Source organism: Pongo abelii, chromosome X (genome assembly GCF_028885655.2).
Source record: "Pongo abelii isolate AG06213 chromosome X, NHGRI_mPonAbe1-v2.0_pri, whole genome shotgun sequence".
Lineage (NCBI taxonomy): Eukaryota > Metazoa > Chordata > Mammalia > Primates > Hominidae > Pongo > Pongo abelii.
In genome coordinates, this window is record NC_072008.2 from 86,084,259 (window position 1) to 86,108,210 (window position 23,952).

At 35.7% G+C, this 23,952-nt stretch overlaps 1 non-coding gene across 1 annotated transcript; it reads right to left on the reverse strand.

The window, feature by feature from the left end:
* Positions 1-1,815: 1,815 nt before the first annotated feature.
* On the reverse strand, positions 1,816-1,942 carry LOC112131204 (small nucleolar RNA ACA64). The gene has a single exon (XR_002913335.1). It is a non-coding gene; the product is annotated as a small nucleolar RNA ACA64 (small nucleolar RNA).
* Between the last annotated feature and the right edge of the window lie 22,010 nt (positions 1,943-23,952).

The window sequence follows — 23,952 nt, forward strand, 5'->3', positions numbered from 1 at the left end:
TCCTGAAGATGGCAAAATTGGAGGGAGGAATAGGGTGGAAGAAAAGTACTTGAAAGAACAATTTTTTTAAGAAAGGAAGTGAATGGAGAAACCAAGTACATGTTTTGTTTTTGTTTTTATCCTACAGCTGTGAGGGATTTTAGCCAGTTCAGAAGACTTATTCCCCATAATTTGGAATTCTCATTTAGATTTGACCAGGATGGGTAGAGTTGGCCAAATCCAATGGGAGAATAACCAAAACAAAAAATGTGATTACTGAGTACTCTAATGGTAAGAAGTTAAAACCAGTTGATTGTCAGTTTTTACATTTAGTCATTAAGGAGAACTTTCAAGACAGAAAAACTGAACTAAGCTACTTATCTAGGAATGGGGCCCATGCATAAGACTGCTCTCTACTATTTTAGAAGTAGAAAAAACCTCAAACATCTTCCCTGTTGGAGGCGAGCTGAAACTCCAGAGGGAGTTGCCTGTTTTCCATTGTTATGGAATCAGGAAAACTCACCTTCCTTGTTGGAAAAAAGTACAACTCCAGAAAAGGAGTCATACAACAAAATAAATCTCAGATTTTAACAAAATTTTGGGAGACCAGAGATTCTCTGTAGGAGGGCCTCCAAGGCCAGTAAATTTTTTTATTGATTTGAGCAATAACGATAGCTCAAACTGTTACCAAGCACGGGTAGGAGATTTGACAAAGGTCAGGGAACCTCTACTCAGATTTCCTTCATGGTTACCAATTGTTAAGAGTATCTGAGACAAGTCTGCATCAACTTAGAAGTTTATTTTGCCAAAGTTAAGGACATGCTCATGATACAGCCTCAGGAGGTCCTGACGACATGTGCACAAGGTGGTTGGGCTACAACTGGTTTTACACATTCTAGGGAGACATAAAACATCAATCAATACATGTAAAATGTACATTGGTTTTGTATGGGAATCGTGGGACAACTGGAAGTCTGGGCTTTCAGGTGATAGGTGGATTAAAAGATTGTCTGATCGGCAATTGGTTGGAAGAGTTATTATATAAAGACCTGGAATCAACAGAAAGGAGTGTCTGCGTTATAATAAGGGGTTGTGGAGACCAAGGTTTTATCATGTAGATGAAGCCCACAGGTAGCACACTTCACAGAAAATAGATAGTAAATTTGTTTAATTAGACTTAAAGAGTCTGTTCTATCATTCTTAAGGTCTTTTGCTGATGTGCATGCTGGTCAGCTGTGAGGCATGTCTTACACACCTCCCTCACTTCCCATCATGACCAAAACCAGTTTATCAGGTTAATTTTGGAATGCCTTCAACCAAGAAGAGGGGTCTGTTTAGATAGTTGGGGGGCTTAGAACTTTATTTTTGGTTTACACTTTTTATTTTATTTTTTAATTTGTGTGACTACATAGTAGGTATACATATATATTTATGGGGTACATGAGATGTTTTCATATAGGCATTAAATGTAAAATAAGCACAACATGAAGAATGGGGCATCCATTTTCTCAAGTACTTATCTTTTGAGTTATAAACAATCCAATTACATTCATTAAGTTACTTTAAACTGTACAATTAACTTATTGTTGACTATAGTCATCCTGTTGTGTTATCAAATAGTAGGTTTTATCCATTTTTTTCTATTTTTTCTTTTAGACAAACAGTTTTATTTGAAAAACAGAACCAGCTGAGTATCCCCCTTTCCACAGACCTGGCAGTGTTGGGCTCAGGTGTAGGAGGACCAGTTTCCTGCACAGAGAGGACAGGGTTAGGGGTTGGAGGCCAGACCCAGGGGCAAGACCATGTGAGTGGCCAAAATGGAGCAGAGGCCACAGTGCCCATCAGGGCCTGGGTTTCACATCTGCACATGGGGCAGTGCACATTGAGCTGAGGCCCCTGGAGGCTCTGGGTGCCAAATCTCTCCCATGGCCATGGCCAAAGCCAGGGGTGATATTCAACCAATGCCAGTGACCCCAACCACTAGTGGGATGTGTGTGGCCAACACTGCTGGACCTACCCAGGCAGAGAGACCATTCTTTTATATTTATTTTTTGGTACTCATTAACAATTCTCACCCCCTGCTAGCCTCCAACTACACTTCCCAGCCTCTGGTAACCATTCTTCTACTCTGTATGTCCATGAAATCTATTTTTTTTAACTTTTAGATCCCACAAATAAGTAAGAACATGTGAAGTTTGTCTTTATGCACCTGGCTTATTTCATTAACATAATCATATTCAGTTTCATCCATACTGTTACAAATGACAGGATCTCATTTTTTTTTATTATACTTTAAGTTCTAGGGTACATGTGCACAACGTGCAGGTTTGTTGCATATGTATACATGTGCCATGTTGGTGTGCTGCACCCATTCACTCGTCATTTAACGTTAGGTATATCTCCTAATGCTATCCTTCCCCCGTCCCCCAACCCCACGACAGGCCCCAGTGTGTGATGTTCACCTTCCTGTGTCCAAGTGTTCTCATAGCTCAATTCCCATCTATGAGTGAGAACATGCGGTGTTTGGTTGTTTGTCCTTGCAATAGGTTGCTGAGAATGATGATTTCCAGCTTCATCCATGTCCCTACAAAGGACATGAACTCATCATTTTTTATGGCTGCATAGTATTCCATGGTGTATATGTGCCACATTTTCTTAATCCAGTCTATCATTGTTGGACATTTGGGTTGGCTCCAAGTCTTTGCTATTGTGAATACTGCCACAATAAACATACATGTGCATGTGTCTTTAGAGCAGCATGATTTATAATCCTTTGTGTATATACCCAATAATGGGATGGCTGGGTCAAATGGTCATTCTAGTTCCAGATCCTTGAGGAATCATCACACTGTCTTCCACAATGGTTGAAGTAGTTTACATTCCCACCAACAGTGTAAAAGTGTTCCTATTTCTCCATATCCTCTCCAGCACCTGTTGTTTCCTGACTTTTTAATGATCACCATTCTAACTGGTGTGAGATGGTATCTCATTGTGGTTTTGATTTGCATTTCTCTGATGGCCAGTGATGATGAGCATTTTTTCATGTGTCTGTTGGCTGCATAAATGTCTTCTTTTGAGAAGTGTCTGTTCATATCCTTCACCCACTTGTTGATGGGGTTGTTTGTTTTTTTCTTGTAAATTTGTTTGAGTTCTTGTAGATTCTGGATATTAGCCCTTTGTCAGATGAGGAGGTTGCAAAAATTTTCTCCCATTCTGTAGGTTGCCTGTTCACTCTGATGGTGGTTTCTTTTGCTGTGCAGAAGCTCTTTGGTTTAATTAGATCCCATTTGTCAATTTTGGCTTTTGTTGCCATTGCTTTTGGTGTTTTAGACATGAAGTCCTTGCCCATGCCTATGTCCTGAATGATATTGCCTAGGTTTTTTTCTAGGGTTTTTATGGTTTATGTCTAACATTTAAGTCTTTAATCCATCTTGAATGAATTTTTGTATAAGGTGTAAGGAAGGGACCCAGTTTCAGCTTTCTGCATATGGCTAGACAGTTTTCCCAGCACCATTTATTAATAGGGAATCCTTTCCCCATTTCTTGTTTTTGTCAGGTTTGTCAAAGATCAGATGGTTGTAGATGTGTGGTATTATTTCTGAGGGCTCTGTTCTGTTCCATTGGTCTATATATCTATTTTGGTACCAGTACCATGCTGTTTTGGTTACTGTAGCCTTGTAGTATAGTTTGAAGTCAGGTAGCGTGATGCCTCCAGCTTTGTTCTTTTGGCTTGATTAACAGGGATGCCCTCTCTCACCACTCTTATTCAACATAGTGTTGGAAGGTCTGGCCACGGCAATCAGGCAGGAAAAAGAAATAAAGGGTATTCAATTAGGAAAAGAGGAAGTCAAATTGTCCCTGTTTGCAGATGACATGATTGTATATTGAGAAAACCCCATCATCTCAGCCCAAAATCTCCTTAAGCTGATAAGCAACTTCGGCAAAGTCTCAGGATACAAAATCAAGTGCAAAAATCACAGGCATTCTTATACACAAATAACAGACAAACAGAGAACCAAATCATGAGTGAACTCCCATTCACAATTGCTTCAAAGAGAATAAAATACCTAGGAATCCAACTTACAAGGGATGTGAAGGATCTCTTCAAGGAGAACTACAAACCACTGCTCAATGAAATGAAAGAGGACACAAACAAATGGAAGAACATTCCATGCTCATGGATAGGAAGAATCAATATCGTGGAAATGGCCATACTGTCCAAGGTAATTTATAGATTCAATGCCATCCCCATCAAGCTACCAATGACTTTCTTCACAGAATTGGAAAAAACTACTTTAAAGTTCATATGGAACCAAAAAAGAGCCCGCATTGACAGGATCTCATTTTTTTATGGTTGAGTAGTACTCCATTGTGCATATGTATCACATTTTCTTTATCCATTCATCTATTGCTGGACACTTAGGTTGCTTCCAAATCTTAGCTATTTAAAAAAGTGCTGCAACAAACATAAGAGTGAAGATGTCTCTTCAATATATATATTTATTTTTTGGGTGGGGGTATATATCCAGCAGTGGGGATGTTGGATCATATGGTACCTCAAGTTTTAGTTTTGAGGAATCTCCAAACTCTCTTCATAGTGGTTGTACATTTACATTCCAAATGTAAATGTAAATTTACATTTCCACCAATGGTGTACAAGGGTTCCCTTTTCTCCACATCCTCGTGAGCATTTTCTATTGCCTGACTTTTGGATAAAAGCCATTTTATCTGGGGTAAGATGATATCTCATTGTAGTTTTGATTTGCATTTTTCTGATGATCCATGATGTTGAGCACATTTTCATGTCTGTTTGCCATTTGTATGTTTTCTTTGATAAATGTCTATTCAAATATTTTGTCCTTTTTTTTTGAGACAGAATTCTACTACTGTCTCCCATGCTGGAGTGCAATAGCATAATCTTGGCTCACTGAAACCTCCACCTCCCAGGTTCAAGCAATTCTCCTGCCTCAGCCTCCCGAGTAGCTGGGACCACATGTGCGTGCCACCATGCCTGGCTAATTTTTGTATTTTTTGTAGAGAGGGGTCTCGCTATTTTGCCCAGGCTGGTCTCAAACTCCTGAGCTCAAGTGACCTACCTTCTTCCTTTCCAATTTAGATGCCTTTTATATCTTTCTCTTGTTTGATTGCTCTTACTAGGAGTTCCAGTACTATGTTGAATAACAGTGGTGAAAATGGGCATTATTGTCATGCTTAGATCTTAGAGAAAAGCCTTTCAGTTTTTCTCTACTCAGTAGGATACTAGCTGTGTGTCTGTCATATATGGCTTTTATTATGTTGACATTTATTTCTTCTATTCCCAGTGTTTTGAGGGTTTTTATCATGAAGGGATGTTGAATTTTATCAAATGTTTTTCAGCATCAATTAAAATGATCAGATTGTTTTTATCCTTCGTTCTATTGATATGATGTATCAGACTGATTGATTTGCATATATTAAACTCTCCTTGCATCCCAGGAATAAATCATACTGGTCGTGATAAATTATCTTTCTAATTTATTGTTGAATTCAGTTTGTTAGTATTTTGTTGAGGATTTTTGCATTAATATTCATCAGAGATATTAGCCTGTAGTTTCCTTTTTATGATGCATCTTTGGTTTTGGTATCAGGGTACTACTGGCCTTGCAGAATGAGTTTGGAAGTATTCCCTTGTACTCTATTTTTTAAAAACTGGTTTGAGTAGGATTGGTATTAGTTCTTTAGAAGTTTGGCAGAATTCAGCACAAAGCCATTGGCTCCTGAGCTTTTCTTTAATGAGAGACTTATTGTGATGGCTTCAATCTTGTTACCTGTTATTGGTCTTTCCAAGTCTTGGATTTCTCCCTGTTTTATTCTTGGTAGGTCGTATGTGTCTGGGAATTTGTCTATGTCTTCTAGGTTTTCCAATTTATTGAAATATAGTTGCTTATAGTAGCCACTAACGATCTTTTGAATAGCTGCAGTGTCAGTTGTAATGTCTCCTTTTTCATTTCTGATGTTATTTATTTGAAACTTCTGTTCTTCATAGTCTGGCTAAAGGCTTGTCAATTTTGTTTAACTTTTCAAAAAAATCAACCTTGTGTTTTATTTATCTTCTGTATTGTTTCTCCATTTCCATTTCACTTATTTCTGCTATGATCTTTATTATTTCTTTTCTTCTACTAACTTTTGGTTTTGATTTTTTTCTAGCTTTTCTAGCTCTTTAGAGTGAATTGTTAGATAGTTTATTTGAAGTTTTTTTTATGTAGGCACTTTTAGCTATAAACTTCCCTCTGAGTATTGCTTTTGCTGTATCCCATAAATTTGGTTTTGTACTGTTTCCATTATTATTAGTTTCAAAAATTTTTTCAATTTCCTTCATTAATTTTTCATTGACCCACTGGTCATTGAGGAGCATGTTGTTTAACTTCAATGTATTTGTATAGTTTCCAAAATTTTTCTTGTTGTTAATTTCTAGCTTTATTCCATTGTGGACAGAGGAGATGCTTGATATTATTTCCATTTTTGAATATTTTTATATTTGTTTTGTGACTTAACATATGGTCTATCCTTGAGAATGATCCATGTGCTGAGGAAAAAATTGTGTATTCTGCAGTCATTGGATGAAATGTTCTGTAAATATCTATTAGATGCACTTGATCTATATTGCACACTGAGGCTGATGTTTCTTTGTTTATTTTTTGGAAGATCTGTCCAGTGCTGTCTGCTGCTATTATTGTACTGGGGCTTATCTCCCTCTTTGGCTCTAATAATATTAATACTTGCTTTATATATCTGGGAGATCCAGGGTTGTGTGCATATATATTTAAAATTGTTTTATGAACTTGATGAACTGAGCACTTTATCATTATATAGTGACTGCCTTTGTCTCTTCTTAAAGTTTTTGTCTGGAAATCTATTTTGTCTAAGTATGGATACTCCTGCTTTTTTAAAAATTTCCCTTCACATATGATATCTTTTTCCATCCATTTATTTTCAGTCTATGTGCACGTTTTTAGGTAAAGTGTGTTTCTTGCAGGAAACAGATAAGTGAGTTTTGTTTTTTTATCCATTCACTCAGTGTGTGTCTTTTGATTGGTGAGTTTAGTTTGTTTACATTCAGTGTTATTATTAGTAAGTAAGAACTTACTCCTGTTGTTTTGTTATTTGTTCTCTGGTTGTTTTGTAGTCTCATTTTTTTTCTTCCTATCTTCATTTAGTGAGGGTGATTTTCTCTGGTGATATTATTTAGTTTCTTGCTTTTAATTTTTTGTGTATTTTTTGTGTTTCTTGGTTTGAGCTTCTGATGAGTCTTGCAAATACTATCTTGCTACTCATTCTTTTAACCTGATAGCAACTTGACACTATTTACATAAACAAACAAACAAGCAAAAGCCAAATTAATAAAAACTCTCCTTAATTTTGTCCCCTGTTTTTTAACTTTTTTGTTGTTTCTGTTTATATCTATATATAATGTAGTTATTATTTTTTTACTGGTTTATTGTTTAGTCTTTCTAGTTAGGGTAAGACTGGTTTACACACCACAGTTACAGTGTTGTCATGTGTGTTTGGTTATCTGTTCCTGCATTAGTTTGTTGAGGATAACGGCTTCCAACTGCATCCATGTTGCTGCAAATGACATGATCTCATTTCTTTTTATAGAACTATTTCACAGTGTATATGTACCACATTTTCTTTATCTAGTCTATCATTGATGGGCATTTAAGTTGATTCCATGTCTTTGCTGTTGTGAATAGTGCTGCAATGAACATATGTGCACAAGTATCTTTATAATACAATTATTTATATTCCTTTGGGTGTATACTCAGTAATGAGATTGCTGGGTCAAATGGTATTTCTGCCTCTAGGTCTCTGAGGAATTGCCACACTGTCTTCCAGTCTTCCAACTGACATGAGATGGTATCTCATTGTAGTTGATTTGCATTTCTCTAATGATCAGTGATGTTGAGTTTTTTATCATATGCCTCTTGGCCACATAAATGTCTGCTTTTGAGAAGTGTCAGTTCATTTCCTTTGCCCACTTTTTAATGGGGTTGTTTGTTTTCTTTCTTGTAAATTTGTTTATGCTCTTTGTAGACCTTTGTCAGATGGATAGATTGCAAAAATTTTCTCCCATTTTTAGGTTGTCTGTTGACTCTGATGATAGTTTCTTTTACTGTGCAAGAGATGATGTTTAGTTTAATTAGATCCCATTTGTCAATTTTTGCTGTTGTTGCAATTGCTTCTGGCATTTTTGTTTTAAAATCTTTGCTCGTGCCTATATCCTGAATGGCATTGCCTAGATTTTCTTCTAGGGCTTTTATAGTTTTGGGTTTTACACTTAAGCCTTTAATCTATCTTCAGTTAATTTTTGTATAAGGTGTAAGAAAGGGGTCCATTTTCAATTTTCTGCATATGGCTAGCCAGTTCTTCCAGCATCATTTATTAAATAAGGAGTCCTTTCCCCATTGCTTTTTTATGTAAGGTTTGTCAAAGATCAGATGGTTGTAGGTGTGTGGTATTATTTCTAAGTTCTCTATTCTTTGCCATTGGTCTATGTGTCTGTTCCTGTACTAGTACCATGCTGTTTTGGTTATTGTAGCCTTGTAGTATAGTTTTAAGTCAGGTAGTGTGATTCCTTCAGCTTTTTTTTTTGTTTTTGTTTTCGTTTTTTGCTTAGGATCGTCTTGACTATTTGGGCTTTTTTTGGTTCAATATGAATTTTAAAGTAGTTTTTTTTCTAATTTTGTGAAGAATGTCAATGGTAGTTTAATGGAACTATTCAATGAATAACATTGAATCTATAAATTGCTTTGGGCAGTCTTACCATTTTCACGATATTGATTCTTCTTATCCATGAGCATGAAATGTATTTCCATTTGTTTGTGTCCTCTCTAATTTTTTTGAGCAGTAGGTTTTGGTTCTCCTTGAAGAGGTCCTTTACTTTGTTAGCTGTATTCCTAGGTATTTTATTGTTTTTTTAGCAATTATGAATGGAAGTTCATTCATGATTTGGCTCTCTGCTTGCCTGTTGTTAGTGTATAGGAATGACAGTAAATATTTAACAATGATTTTGTAACCTGAAACTTTGCTGAAGTTGCTTATCAGCTTAAGAAGCTTTTGGGCTGAAACAATGGTGTTTTCTAGATATAGAATCATAGCATCTGCATACAAAGATAGTTTGGCTTCCTCTTTTCCTATTTGAATACCTTTATTTCTTTCTCTTGCCTGATTGCCTTGGCCAGAACTCCCAATACTACATTGAATAGGAGTGGTGAGAGAGGACATTCTTGTCTTGTTCCAGTTTTCAAAGGGAATGCTTTTAGCTTTTGCCTATTCAGTATGATATTGACTGTAGATTTGCCATATATAGCTCTTATTATTTTTAGGTATGTTCCTTCAATATGCGGTTTATTGAGAGGTTTTAACATGAAGGGATGTTGAATTTTATTGAAGTTCTTTTCTGCATCTATTGAGATAATCATGTGGTTTTTTTTTTCAGTTCTGTTTATGTGATGAATCACATTTATTAATTTGCATATGTTGTACCAACCTTGCATCCCAGGAATGAAATCAACTTTATTGTGGTTGATAAGCTTTTTGATGTGCTGCTGGATTTGATTTGCCAATATTTTATTGACAATTTTTGTATCAATGTTCATCAAGGATATTGGCTTGAAGTTTTCTTGTTGTTGTTTCTCTCCCAGTTTTTGGTATCAGGATGATGCTGATCTCATAGAATGAGTTAGGGAGGAGTTCCTCCTTTTCAATGTTTTTGAATAGTTTCAGTAGAAATGGTACCAGCTATTCTTTTTACCTCTGGTAGAATTCAGCTGTGTGATTCATAAAATGTAGAAAATGTAAAGCTAGATGTGATTCTAGAAATGATCTAATTGGAGGGGTGCAGTGGCTCACATCTGTAATCCTAGCACTTTGGGAGGCCGGGGAGGGTGGACTACTTGAAGTCAGGAGTTTGAGACCAACCTGGCCAACATGGCGAAACCCCATCTCTACTAAAAGTACAAAAATTAGCCCAGCATGGTGGCACATGCCTGTAGTCCCAGCTACTCAGGAGGCTGAGGCAGGAGAATCACTTGAACCTAGGAGTTGGAGGTTGCAGTGAGCAGAGATTACACCATTGCACTCCTGCTTTGGTGACAGAGTGAGACTGTCTCAAACAAACAAACAACAAACAAATAAAAAAAAAAGATCTAATCAAAACGCCTCACATTTTACAGATGAAGATGAGGTCAACATTCTTAAGTGCTCAAAATCACACATGTAATTATTAACAGTGGCAGAACCTAGACAAACCGGGTGTCTTGGCTATGCAAATTAATTCAATGAATACTTTTTTACTTTTGTCTGTAATTACTGATTTTGTAGATCTTGCTCTAAAATAATTAAATACTGTACTCTGAAGCTATAGAAATATAGATTATAAACTTCTGAACAGCAATGACCAATACTAATCTGTTCTATATGGTAATATTTTAAGCATGTAGAATAGCTCATAGGTGCACAATAATATTTCATGAAGACAGTATTGTCATTACAAGTTTTTCTCAAAAATATTATCATTTTATTTATGGTAAGGTAATATTTTATCAGCCATTTTAGGGACACATATTTGTGTAAGAACTCCTGTGTTTTGTAAAATTTTTATTAGTATAAAATAATATAGTTTTGTGAGTATATTTAAAATGCTTGAAAGCATGCACAGGTAGCTATACAGTAAGAATATTTGAGTTATAGTAGGGATGAGGAAAGAAAACTTTTACTTTTCAATTTTAATATTCTGAACTTTTAAATATACTTTTAACAGCAAGCATGTTTGCCCTTTTAGTATAAAAATAAGTTACACTGCATGTTCTCACTCATAGGTGGGAATTGAACAATGAGAACACATGGACACAGGAAGGGGAATATCACACACCGGGGCCTGTTGTGGGGTGGGGGGAGGGGGGAGGGATAGCATTAGGAGATATATCTACTGTTAAATGACGAGTTAATGGGGGCAGCACACCAACATGGCACATGTATACATATGTAACAAACCTGCACATTGTGCACATGTACCCTAAAACTTAAAGTATAATTAAAAAAAATAAGTATTTCAACACTATCACAAAAACAGAAAAATCTCATCACTCAGAAAGAACCACTCTCAGTATTTTGTCACATTTCTTTCCAACCTGACATTGTGCCTTATTTGTTTCCAAAAGTATCTGATTTCTGCTCTTGTTCCATTTGACAGTATGGCATAAATATTTTGTTATGTCATTAAAAACTATTCTTTTTTTTTAATAGCTGTGAAGAGTTAAATTGTTTGGACATACTATAATTACTTTAGCTTAATATTCTATGTTGGTTTATTTCCCTTTGTTATCATAACTAAAGCACTATTAGACATAATCATACATTAATCTTTGTCTGTATTTTGGATTAAGTCCTTATGATAGATTCATAAAACTTAAATTACTAGGTTAAATAATATGAACTTTTTTTTTTTTTGAGATGGAATCTTGCTCTGTTGCCCAGGCTGGAGTAGAGATGTGATCGGCTCTCTGCAACCTCTGCCTTCCAGGTTCAAGTGATTCTCCTGCCTCAGCCTCCCAAGAAGCTGAGACTACAGGTGCGCCACCACACCTGGCTAGTTTTTGTGTTTTTTAGTAGAGATGGGATTTCTCCATGTTAGGCATGCTGGTCTTGAACTCCTGACCTCAATTGATTCACCCACCTTGGTCTCCCAAAGAGCTGGGATTACAGGTGTGAGCCACCGTGTCTGGCCTAATATGAACATTTTAAAAAGCTCTCCAAAAATAATACCAAATTACTTTTCAGAAATATACTAATTTATACTCCCACTAATTTTTTCAGAGACAAGATCTCACTATGTTGCCCAGGCTGGAGTGGAGTAGCTATTCATAGACAAGATCATAGCATACTGCAGCCCTGAACTCCTGGGCTCGAGTAATCCTCCTGCTCAAGTAGCTGGAACTACAAGGTATGCCACCGCGTCCCATTAATTTTATTATTTCTTCCAGTAGTGTGTGAAAGTGCTTTATCATGAAACCATCATACATATGTTTCTAATAGATTAGATAAAATCGTTACTGTCTATTTTTAGTTGAAATTCTTTGATTTAGTGAAATTAAACATGTTACTTGTTCATTAGACATTTATATTGTATCTCCTGTGAATCATCTACTTATTCATTTATATACTGGAGTTTTTGTATTTTTCTTATCAATTTGTATGAACTGCTTATATATTAAGACTATAACCAACAAATATTAATTTCTGTAATATTTGTTGCAGGTAATTTTTCCAATTTTGTTCTTTTTAAAATTTGATTTATGCTGTTTTTAATGATGAAGTTTATAAAATTCTATCCTATTGTTTTATTTTATAATTTATTTCCCATTGTTCCTAAACTTAGAAAGTGACTCCTCATCCTGAAATTTATTGCATAATCAACTTTTCTTTTCTACTATTTTAAATTTTTATAATTTGATTTTTTTGTATTAAGAAAATTTAACTACTTTTTATCCAGCTGGAATTTATTTTATATGATGTGAGAGGATTGTTTATGAAATAGCCAATCAGTTGTTCCAGCGTTATTTATTAAATATCTTTACTTTCACAGTTGTTGCATCATACTCTCTTTGCCATCTATTAAAGTGTTATACTAAGGTCTGTTTCTTCACTGTTTGTTCTGTTCCATTGACCTGGTACCAATGTTATTTTAATTTAATCATTGTAGGTTGCATTAAATTTTAATATCTGACAAGGCTAGCTTTCACACATAAGATTTTTTTCTCTTTTTCATTTTTAAGCTATTATCTTCTATTTGTTTTTTCAGAGAAACCTCAGAAAAATTTTGTCATGTTTTTCTTCTCCACTCTCATATTTTACATTGAGGGTATTGACTGCAATTGTTGTGCTATGTATGTTATATTTCTTTCTTTTTTCTTTACAGATGGGGTCTTGCTGTGTTGCCCAGGCTCATCTCAAATTCCTGGCCTCAAGTGATCCTCCCACTTGGGCCTCTCATAGTGCCGGGATTACAGGCATGAGCCATTGCACTCAGCCTGTCATGTTTCTATTTACTTATTTACTTAACTTTTATACTACTTAGTGACTACTGTCATGTTTCTTTTTTTAAAAAAAATTTATTTTAAGTTTAGGGGTACATGTGCAGTTGTGTTATATAGGTAAACTTGTGTCATAGGGGTTTATTGTACAGATTATTTCATCACCCAGGTATTAAGCCTAGTATCCATTAGTTATTTTTTTCTGATCCTCTCCCTCTTTCCACCTTCCACCCTTCAATAGGCCCTAGTGTTTGTTGTTCCCTTTTATGTGTCCATGTGTTCTCATCATTTAACTCCCATTTATGAGTGAGAACATGTGGTATTAGGGTTTCTCTTCCTGCATTAGTTTGTTAAGGAAAATGTCTTCCAGCTTCATCCATGTTCCTGCAAAGGACATGATGTTGTTCTTTTTTACGGCTGCATAGTATTCCATGGTATGTATCTACCACATTTTCTTTATCCAGTCTACTATTGATGAGCATTTAGGTTGATTCAATGTCTTTGCTATTGTGAATAGTGCTTCAATAAACACATGTATATGCGTCTTTATGATAGAACAATTTATATTCTTCTGGATTTATTTGCTATAAGGGGATTGCTGGGCCAAATGTTATTTCTGTATTTAGGTCTTTGAGGAATCGCCATACTGCTTTCCACAATGGCTGAACTAATTTTTATTCCCATCAACAGTGTATAAACATTCCTTTTCTCTGCAACCACTCCCACACCAGTTATTTTGCAGTAATAGCCATTCTGCCTGGTGCGAGATGGTATCTCATTGTGGTTTTGATTTGCATTTCTCTAATTGTCAGTGATATTGAGCTTTTTTTTCATTTGCCTGTTGGCCACATGTATGTATTCTTTTGAAAAGTGCCTATTCTTGTCCTTTGCTTAGTTTTCAATGTTTTTTTCTTGTAATTTTGTTTAAGTTCCCTGTAGATGCTGGGTATTAGATCTTTGTTGGATGCATATTTGCAAAAATTTTCTTCCATTCTGTAGGTTGTCTCTTTATTCTGTTAATAGTTTCTTTTGCTGTGCAGAGCTCTTTCGTTTAATTAGATCCCATTTGTCAGTTTTTGCTTTTGTTGCAATTGCTTCTGGCATCCTCATTACCAAATCTTTGCCCATTCCTATGTCCAACATGTTATTGCCTAGGTTGTCTTCCAGGGTTTTCACAGTTTTGGGTTTTATATTTAAGTCAAGGAAGGGGTCCAGTTTCAATCACCTACATATGACTAGACAGTTATCCCAGCATCATTTATTGAATAGGGAGTTCTATCTTGGTTTTTCCTGTTCTTGTTAGCTGTGTCAAAGACAAGATAATTGTAGGTGTGTGTCATTACTTCTGGGCTCTCTGTTCTGTTCCATTCATCTATGTGTCTGTTCTTGTACCAGTACCATACTGTTTTGATTACTGTAACCCTGTAGTATAAAGTTGGGTAAGATGATACCTCCAGCTTTGTTCTTTTTGGTTAGAATTGCCTTGGATATTTGGGCTCTTTTTTGGTTCCACATAAATTAAAATTGTTTTTTTCTATTTCTATGAAGAATGTCATTGGTGGTTTAAGAACTTGGCCAGGCATGGTGGCTCACGCCTGTAAATGCAGCACTTTGGGAGGTCGAGGCAGGTGGATCACCTCACATTAGGAGTTTGAGACCAGCCTGACCAACATGGAGAAACCCCATCTCTGTTAAAAATACAAAAACTAGCCAGGGGGTGGTGGCACATGCCTGTAATCCCAGCTACTCGGGAGGCTGAGGCAGGAGAATCGCTTGAACCTGGGAGACGGAGGTTGCGGTGAGCGGAGATTGCGTCATTGCACTCCAGCCTGGGCAACAAGAGTGAAACTCCATCTCAAAAAAAAAAAAAAAAGAACTTCTTGATTGTTGATCTAATTTTATTACTTATTCAAAAGTCATTCAGTGTCTTATATCCAATCATGGGATCAATTTTTGAATATGTGCCATGTGAGGATGAGAAGAATGTATATTCTGTTGTTTTTGGGTGGAGACTTCTTCAGGTGTCTATCAGATCCATTTGATCCAGTGCTGAGTTCAGGTCCTGAATATCTTTGTTAATTTTCTGCCTTAATCTGTCTAATACTGTAAGTGGGGGCATTGAAGTCTCCCACTATTATTTTGTGTGAATCTAAGTCTCTTTGTAGGTCTCTAAAAACTTGTTCTATGAATCTGGGTACTCCTGTGTTGGGTGCATAGAGATTTAGGTAGTTGGATCTTCTTGTTGAATTGAACACTTTATCGGTAATGCCCTTCTTTGTTTTTTTGGATCTTTGTTGGTTTAAACTCTATTTTGTCTGAAATTGGGATTGCAACCCCTGCTTTTTTCTGTTTTCCATTTGCTTTATTTATTTATTTATTAACATTTATCCCACTCAGTGGCTACTGTCATGTTTCTTGATTCACTTAATTACACATTTATATGTTTCAGTGAAATTTTCTTTACAAAGATTCTGCATATTCCTTGTTAAAATTTTAATTCACTCAATAATGTTAATTCTTCTGGAATTCAGATAGATCGATGTTGTTTTGTACCCATTATGTGCTAAGCATTGGCCTTGACGTTTGCATGTATTATTTATATTTCTCACAAGAATTCTGTGTAGTAGGCATTTATTATGCTCCTTTTAGAGATAAGGAAATTAAGACTCCAAGAGATTTAATGGCTTGCCCAAGGCCTGGTAAATATCAGGGCTCTGTTAAGACCTCTGAAAGAGGTCTTCTTCTCTCACCAATTTATATTGTTTTAATTGGTTATTGCTAGGCACTAAGAAAGCTATTTAAAAAACATATCTTTTATTCAATCACCTATCTACCTGTCTGTCTATATTATTTATGGCAGAAAAAAAGAAGTTTTATTGTTTTCATTTGGTCTACCAACTAGGAGAGAGTTCTAGGGTGGTTAAAAAGCTGTCTTACACTGGAGAAAGTGGCTTTGGCACAACCTCCTGTTGAAGGATCATGGAAAGGCTGTTGGGTGTCATAAGTCACTGGGCTTGGGAGAATCCAAGTTGTCAACAAGAAGTTTTTGACCACCCAGGTCTGGGGCCTGCAAGCCTGTAGAGGTGGGTCAGGTGGTCATCCATCTTCTCAATGAGTTTCACCTCCTATTAGGAAGTGATATTCCAGGAACTCACACCAACGGGGGTCTCTGCTGCTCCAAACTCAGACTTAGCAGGCCTGGTTTAGGCTCTTTTTCAGGACCATGATGGCTTCCTTCGCAACCCCACTCATCTTGGGATGGCTTCTTCATATCCAGGCAGAGAGTTTGGCCACAGCACTGGTTTTTCATCTTTAAGAGATGCTCAGGCTGGGCACAGTGTGATCATGGCCCACTGCAACCTTGACCTCCAAGGCTCAAGCCATCCTCCAACTTCAGCATCCCGAGTAGCCGGGACTACAAATGCGCACCATCATGCCCCATTAATTTTTAACTATTTTTTTAGAGGCAGTGTCTCACTATGTTGGTCAGGGTGGTCTTGAACTCCTGGGCTCAAACAATCCTCCTGACTTGGCCTCCGAAAGTATTAGGGTTACGGGTGTGAGCCACCATGCCCAGCCTATTGTTTTATATTTTAAATAGTATAGCTAAAGTTAAATCACTAGTCCTCAAGTACCTACCCTTTCTTCAAAGTGCATTACAATACTAAAATCTTTCTACAAGTATGTTTGATGTGAATTTCTTAGTTTGAGTAACCTTGCTTCCCACCTGAGCTAACATCATCAAAGTGCATTTTATGTGTATCCTTTGAAATTCTGATGAGCTAATTAGTAATTTACTTCTCTCGAAATAGCCCTTTCCAGCATGATGCAGTAGAAAGAGTAATACTGTGAGGGTCAGAAAACTTTTGTTCTAATCCTGGCTCCTTCATTAATTGTACAACTGTGGAAAAATCACCAATTTCTTTAAGCTTTAAAAAAATATCTATACAGTGAATGTACTCCTAGCTGTAAAATTCTATGACTGTAATCTTTAGTTCCATCCCATGACTTCTTCCATTTAAATTTTCGATATCCATTCAATGAAGATGCAAGTCTCTTATTGCTGTTACCTCTTTCAAGATACAAATACTCATTCAACACATCCCCACTCCATTTTACTCTCAATTGTCCTACATTTTCTCTTTTTCTTCTTAGTAAGGTGCTTTATGAAGCCCCTGATTCTTTGTAGGCAAATTTCATTTTGTCTTAAAACCTGTTTATCACCCCCAACAAAATCTGGCTGTCACATGAAGACATCAGTTTCTCTACAGTCTTTCTCACTGGAGATTTTGCCTGCAGACACCTAAAGCATATGGTAGCTTCCCCATTGCCCAGCTTCTGCACCATGGGCAGCTTCTTCAGTGCTCACCTCCCAGAGTTTCCACTGACACTCCTTGCCCCTCAGGCATTATTCTAGCAGACAGCTTCCAAATGAGACACATTGGCATGATTAGCTTTCCCAGGCTCCTTAGAGGGTGATTTTCCAGTAATCCCTAAAGGATTAATTTCTAGCAAGTTCCACCAGCGTAATGCCACAGTGACTGATCTTTCATGTTAGTGTCCACTCCAACAAGGTCTGGATCTCAGCCCTGGGCTGGAGTGGGATGGGAATGCTCTTCCTTGGGTGCTCTATTTCAGCTCTAGAAGTAGTGGTTGCTCCTTATTTTTGCTATTCTTATATTCTTTAAAGGTCACCTTACTGCTTACTAACCAATCCCTCATTATTCCCATCTGCTGTTATATATAACATTCTTTATCTTAAACTTTCCTCTATTCAAATTACTGTGTGCTCTCTCTCTCTCTCTCTCTCTCTCTCTCTCCTAGTTGGACTAAGACTCATACTGAAGTCTCTATGCCTTTTTAGCTTAATTTATTCCTTAATCCCTTCAATCAGGCTTCTATTCCTACTGCTACTGTGGAAAAAATGTGATATCTAACCACCTTTCTCCATCCTGTGGTTTTGCTGCTTGGGACAGAATCATCTTGAAATTCCAACTTAGGCTTCTATGATACTATACCATTCCATTTGTCTTCCTGAATCTCCAATTGTCCCTTCTGTTTTCTATATTTACTCTAATTTCTTTTCATGTTTCTTAGTTGTTATTACCAAAGTGTGAATATTTATCCCTTGGCTATTTTCTGTTTTCTCTCTTCTCTAGATAAATCATAGTCTCTTGGCATTAGCTACCATCTCTGATTTAATGACTTCCAACTTATGTTTATAGTCCTATCATCTCTCCTCATCTTATTTCTATATTATTCATTTTTTTTATCCAACAAATATTTCCCGAATGCTTACTCTGTGCTAGGCAATGTGGTAGATATTTGAAATACAAATGTGAACAAGGCACATTTCCTATACATGGCAAGCTTATTGACTGATGGTGAACACTGACATGTAAACAGAATACTATCACACAGTGTGGCAAGAGCTGCAGTTGAAGTAGAAAGTATTATTGGAACATAAAAAAACTCCTAACCTAATCTTGGTGGAGCTCATGGAGGATTTCCCAAAGACTGTAATATCTAGCAGGGACCTGAATGATGAGTAGGAGTTAACCAGGTGAAGAAGATTGAAGGGGTGGATAAGGTTGGAAAGTCAGTTCCAGACAGAAAAAATAGCATGTATAAAAGCCTAAGTGTCATAGAGAACATGATGTTTTGGGGTGAAATTCAATTAGTTCAGACCATATAGTTTCAGATCAATTAGCCAGACTATAGAGTTTAAGGGGAGAGTGACTAAACTTAAGCAAGCAGAAGTTAGAACTTCAAGTTGTCTACTTTTATATTTATATTGCCTACAATTTTATCTTTTATTTAACATGTACCTCTTTAAAGGAAACTTTCCTGAACTACTTCTACTACTAAAGTTATACAGATTTTTCCCTTCTCTCAATTCTACAACATTAATTATTTATTAATATTTCACTTAACCCTATACTCTTGGACCTTGATCCCTAGTTGTTTTATTTCCATTTAAGACTATTTATTGAGTATTTTGTATTCCAAGCTGCTGTGCCGAGCACAAGAGATATAGGGGTGAATGAGATAGGACTCTTGAATAGCAGACTTTCTTGAATGCATGTCTTACCTTTTCAGCAGATTGCAAGCTACTTGAAGCCTGGGGCTGTGATCTAAGTTTTATAATATAATATATCTGTTTCTATTTAGAATAACTAGAAATGAAAAAAAATCAAGATGGACAGTTGAAAGTCTTAGGCTAATAAAGTTCTTTACAAATATCCCTAGGTGATGTAGTCACATTTTCAGGTATATGGAACATATGTTCCATATATGTTCCATATATTAAATGGCATAATATATTCGGATTTTTAAGACTTTATGAATGAAACTTTTATTTTGTTCAAGTGCCTATCACAGCAAATACTTCAAATATTTATCAAACTTGTATTCATTATTAGTTTCGGATAAACCGTGACTTTCATACATAATCTAGGGTTTCTCAACCTTGTCACTGTTGATATTTTTGGGTGCATAATTTAGTGTGTGTGTGTATGACAGGTGGGGGCTGTCTTGTACACTGTAGCATGTTTAGCAGCATTCCTGATTTCTTCCCACTAGATGTCTGTACCACAACCCTACCTAAGTTGGACAACCAAAAGTGTCTCCAGACATTGCCAAATATCCTCTGGGGAGAAAATAACCCTGATTGAGAACCATTGCAACTCTATTCTGAGATTCATGGTATGCAGTTTTATGTTAAAAAATAACCCCAATGACCTTGATTCCAATATTCAAAATAGGACTCCTACATTTGCATTTTAACAGAGGTCTGAGTACCCCCCATCCCCGCCACCCACATAACAGTCAGTTTTTTGGCAGGGAGCATTATACTCAAGAAATCTTCATTTGTTTTTTAAAAATTAATATGAAATTTACTAATTCTTGGCATTGCTTTTCTCTCAATTAGAAGTAAACATTTCTTAGCCATGCATTATGCTAAGGGTTCTGCAGGCATTATCTCACTTTAATTCCCATAACAGCCCTTAGAAGTTGGTATTATTAGAAGTTTCTTCTGCATGTGAAGACACTGAGGTTTAGGACACCTCAATGACTTGTCCAAATTTATGCAGCTTGTGGTGTATTTGGGTTTCAAATCCAGATCTCTGACAACAAAACCAGTGTACTTTCTACTAATCACATGGACCGACGTTTCTTTCATTTCAGTAATTCTCCAGCAGAAATGAGTTATATATTAATTATTATTACCAGTGGAGGGTAGTGGATCAAAAAGTTCTCATTCTAACATTGGGGAAACAGTTACTAATTTTATCCATTTTATACTCCACATCTGAGTTTTTATGTTGCTTAATGTTATAACCTACCAAAAAACTCATCAGTTATTCAGCTCTAACAGGTTTCTAAACTAGAAGGGAAAAAAGATTGATTTCCACTACATACAAATAGATGTGTTTTAAAAATGTGTTAGGAGGATAAGGATATAGTCACTCTGTGGTAGACATTTTAGTAGGATTAGAGAAGTTTCAGTAGTCTTGTTGATCTTTTGTTCAATCAAAAGTAACGTCTGTTTATTCAGCATGATACAGTTTAAAGGGTAGTGTGTTAGAATGAGAAAGGACTCTATATATTTTAGTCCTTGTCCTATCATTAATGTAATTAAGACCCTGAGAAAGCTATTTCTCTACTCTGAGCCTCATGTTCCTCACCTGTAAAAGGAAGAAAGTGGTGCACATGATTTCTAAAGTCCTTTTCAGCTCTACCATTCTGAAAAGAATTGTGTTGTAGAAAACTCCTCAGAAAGAAATAGAAATTATAAATAAACCATCATATAAAACACTACTAAGACTTTACTTTTTCAAAAAAAAAAAAAAAAAGACTTTACTTTTTCGAATGAATTAATGGCACTTGCAGTGACCTGGATGAGATTGGAGACTATTATTCTAAGTGAAATAAGTCAGAAATTGAAAACCAAACATCGTTATGTTCTCACTGCTATGTGGGAACTAAGTTGTAAGGACATAAAGGCATAAGAATGATATAATGGACTTTGGGGACTTGGGGGGAGGGGTGGGAAGGGGGTTGAGGGATAAAAGACTACAAATAGGGTGCAGTGTGTACTGCTCAGGTGATGGGTGCAACAAAATCTCACAGATCACTACTAAAGAACTTACTCATGTAACCAAATACCACCTGTAACCCCAATAACCTATGGAAAAAATAATTTTAAAAAGTTACTTTTAAAATAGAAATGATTGATGGTTGGATGATGGTAGAACTTCAAAATTATATATAATACTATGTGATTGTTTTAAATTTGATTTTCATTTTACTCCATTCTTGCTTAAGGACTTTTTCTTTCATTTCCTCTAGGTGGTGCTCCATAACCAAAAATCACTTTTTAGTCTAGCAGCTACCAAAAAATATTCTTAGTCAACAAGACACCCTCCTTTGTCTCCAAATTCTGTATTATATTTTATCTGTGTCACAATTTATAGGATACTGGCACCATAAAACATAAATATATGTTTCTAAGTTCTACAAATTAATTTAATATAGCACAAAGCACCATCTGTATGGAATAATACCATCTGTTATGCCATGTACTGATCCCATTTCTCATATCTGTGTTATGGCAGCTAGCCATTAATTGGTATTAGATGTTCAGAATCCTGTTGATATGCTAGATGATCTGTATGTCATTTATAAAATGAAGGTATTAAAAACATAGGGCACCTAGAGTTAAATTTTCTTTATGCATATTCCACAGATGTGTTGTGAATATTTTAAAGACAAAATATTTTACTTATGTATCATATATTTTATTACTATTATATTTATCATTTCATAGTAGTATTAAATTTAAATTCATACATAAAATATTCTAGGCCAAAAAAAGATCTTTTGACTTGTGTTTTTAAAAAGGTTTTGAATTATATTCAAATTAAAAAAAAGCTATCATTGCATTTTATCTCTTTCTACTTAAATATCCTACCATTCTCTAGTTCTCTAGTCTTCTTAAGGAACTGACTACTTCTACAACTCTAATCCTCCACTATTGCTCTGCTTCCCACTCTAACACTGAAGGTCAATGATGCCAATTCCTTGGTGTCTAAATATTCAAAATTTTCAAGTTGAGTACCAACTTGAAAGATAAGATTAACTGTCTCTGTTGTTTTTGTGTATGATTTCTACTAGATAAGATCTTGTATTAAGCTGCTATTTTGAAAGAATTACTCACCCAGCAAATGTTTAAATTAACCAACATTGAGTATTTAATTTTTTATTTGTACCAATCGTTAGTACTGATAATTTGAAATCTAATTACATTTTAATAACAAATTATATAATACCGATTTTTAAAAATAGGTAAACAATCTCCACCAATGAGCAATGATTAGAAGTGAATTTGGCATAAAGTGAAGGTTAGCATTTGATATTACTTAGGCTTTTTTTTTTGTTTTGAAATGCTGCTACAATAAAGATAATATTAAAAAATTTAACACCATACATTTTATTTCTTGAATTAAAAACGTATATGTATGAGAGAATGCATTTGGTTATTAAAAATGACCAACCACAAAACCTTATTACTTTATTAATTTTTAAAGTTTTATTTATTTATTATTTTTATTTTAGGTTCAAGGGTGCATGTCCAGTTTTGTTATATAAGTAAATTGTGTGTCACAGTGGTTTGGTGTACAGATTATTTTATCATCCAGGTAATAAGCATAGTACCCTATAAGGAGTTTTTGAATTCTCTCCCTCCTCCCACCATTCATCCTTAAATACACATATATCCATGTGTACTCAATAAAACCCTCTTACTTGTTTTAATGCTCCAAGGTATTTCAGGCTGCAGATCTCCTCCAGTTGTTATTTCACAATATCAGTTAATTAAAGGGCGTATTTAAAATTGTGATGTAGTGATGTTACTTTGAGAGGCCAACTGAGATATCAGAATGCAAATATTCTCAGGATATTAGAAATAAATTTTGAGTTAATTATTGTGCTAACTCCTTTAAATAAATTGCCCTACTATTTTACCTTTAGACTCTTGTACATCATTTTATAAAACTTTGCAAAACCATTGGTGTTTCATCCTTGAGTTATGGCCATTCAAGTTGAAGTTGACTACCATCTTGTTTATATTGGAATTAAATTTTCTTTTAAATAAAACTATGACATAATGATCCATCTGTTTAAAAAATATAGAACAATGTTTTTATATTAGCAATTTGTTTGATTGACTTATTATCCCTTCCTAGAAAATAATATTGTGTTTAAAACAGAGAGAGCCTCACAATAATTAAAGGTCAGCGAACCAGGAATCTAAAGACAAGTTCTGGGCTTGACTCAGGTCTAAAGATTAGGTCACAGCTGTGTATATATATGGGCAATTGATCTAATCTCTTTATTGCACTTTTCTTGCTTGACCAACCCCAAAGCATAAAGCACTAGATAAATGCAAGTTATCATTATTATAGAAAAATATTTACCCTGATTATCCCCTCATAAATGCAAACCTTGCAACAATATGCCTACCGTAACTGTCAAGGGCAGAAAAGCACTTTCTTTCTATAATATACTCTATGAGATTTTCTGCTCCAACCAGGCTTTTGCCCAACTGCAGCAGCCTTTCAGCAGAAGTTGGCACCTTTCCAGGTTGCTCTGGCAGTTGCCACATTAGGTACTGAACAGTGACAGCTGCATACTTGGGAGACTACCTGAGCACAGATGCTTCTAGCCTTTCACCTCCAAAAAGGAGCCGTGTAGTTCATATTGAACATATACATTGCTGATGAGCGGAGAGCAGGAGAAGAAGAGGAGGAGGATGAGAAGAACATGACAAAAAATTCTCCTTCTCACAGAGTCATAGAATTTCAGCAACGGAAAGGAACTTAAAGGTTATCTTGTGTAA